Source organism: Clupea harengus, chromosome 24 (assembly GCF_900700415.2).
Source record: "Clupea harengus chromosome 24, Ch_v2.0.2, whole genome shotgun sequence".
Classification (NCBI taxonomy): domain Eukaryota; kingdom Metazoa; phylum Chordata; class Actinopteri; order Clupeiformes; family Clupeidae; genus Clupea; species Clupea harengus.
In genome coordinates, this window is record NC_045175.1 from 3,792,328 (window position 1) to 3,794,278 (window position 1,951).

The following is a 1,951-nucleotide window of genomic DNA, read 5'->3' on the forward strand; positions in this document are numbered from 1 at the left end:
AACCTAACTTACAGTAATTTAGATCACTATATAGATAATTATTATATAAACATTATAAATTACCATAATAAATACATGTATTTCCTGAAGGAAATTCCATTGCTTGGAAAGCAGTACAAGAACAGTGTTTCTATTCATCTATCCATCTATTGATTTTCTCCCTTCCTTTTCGCTATCTTTTTCAGATATATTTAATTCTGTAACATTTTAGAGTGTCATTTCAACAATTTAAACAAGCAAGCACTGGTAGTTACTGCTATCATATGCTCTATTTAACTTTTACATTTCCTAAACACTTGTTTCCATCGCTTTACATCGTCCATCTCTCTCTTTTCACCACCTTCCCCTAATCTGTCCCAATCACTGTGTATGTAACACGTTTTCCTATATGTTTTCACGTTGCAGGCTTGTACAATGCCATACACTGCCTCCTTGTGGTTGCTCAAAGTAAAAGCAGGTCTGAGGTTTCTTGCCTATAGACCAGCCACCTGGTCAAAACCCATTCATGCTTTTTCCATCAGGTATATTCTTCCTCTTGACCACGGCATTCTTCTAATTAATGATGTTTGACTTGATGCAGAAATACACTGCAAGATGTAACAAATCATTTGGTTGCTGTTACTGTTTCCTTGTGAATTAGACATGAATTTATGAATCTTCAAACACTGAGTTGAATGTATCTGGCCAAGTCTAAATATTAGTAAAGGACATCTTATAGAGGCTAGCATGACTTAATCAAACTAAATTTTTAAAACTATTGTGTGGGGAACCTCCAAATCACTAATTCCTATGTGTTTCTCATGTACACGATGTTACAATGGTATTTTTTGCATATATAATTGGTTCAAGACAAGAGGTCAATCTCCTCAGTAAAGTGTTAATTTCATAATTTGTTTTCCCATACCATGAATGCCTAGTTTTGCAGAGTTTTGTGCAGAGCATGTTTTATTACGTTATTACAATCGTCTTTCTACAGCTGTTCAAATGAAGTACCTTTGTTTTTAAGGTGAGAGAGGTCAAACGAAAGGATAAGTCTTGGCTTACTGTAATTACAAAGTCTAGGGAACATACAGAATAGGAAACTGCTGGGTGTAGGTAAGTGTATAAAGTAGATGACAAGAGGAGACGTTCTAATATGTTCCGTACAAACTTCCTTCTACAGCTGTTCAAATGAAGTACCTTTGAGGCTGAATATATTTCATGCAGAAGCAAGAATATTTCAGCCATCTACCCACATGTCCCTCAATGTCTTTCCCACCTCGAGCTAACAAATCTTTTATTACTTCCCCACAAATGCTAGATTCACAGTTGAGGTCTTGAGGTACTTTGAGTGAATCTGTCCTTTTCTTTCCTGGGGGTCAGACAAAGTTCACACGCACAGGGGTGCTGCTGGTCTGTTCCAAGTGCACGGGGATGCACCTGTCCAGAGCCTGTGTGCACGAGGACTCCCGCCACACACACACACACACACACACACACACACACACGCACACACACACACACACCCACACAAACACACGCACACGCACACGCACACGCACACACACACACACACACACACACACACACACACACACACACACACCCACACAAACGCACACGCACACGCACACGCACACGCACACACACACACACACACACACACACACACACACACACGCACAAACAAAAACACACAACTACTGTAGGGGGGAAGATGGGTCAGGTCTGAAGGGGACTTTGGAATGCTGGTGACTAATTTGTTCAATTATAGGTGGTAGTTCCAGCGAAATAGTAAAGTAAAAAATACTTGACCACAAGTTAAAAGATAATTGGCTATCTGTCACACACACACTTTTCAAGAACCGACAGCTTCATATCAGCATACACCTACGTGCGGTGACCATAAAGGACCATAAAGCTTGCATCAGAAATGTCTCCTCCCATTTTCTTTCCTATAAAACCTCAACTC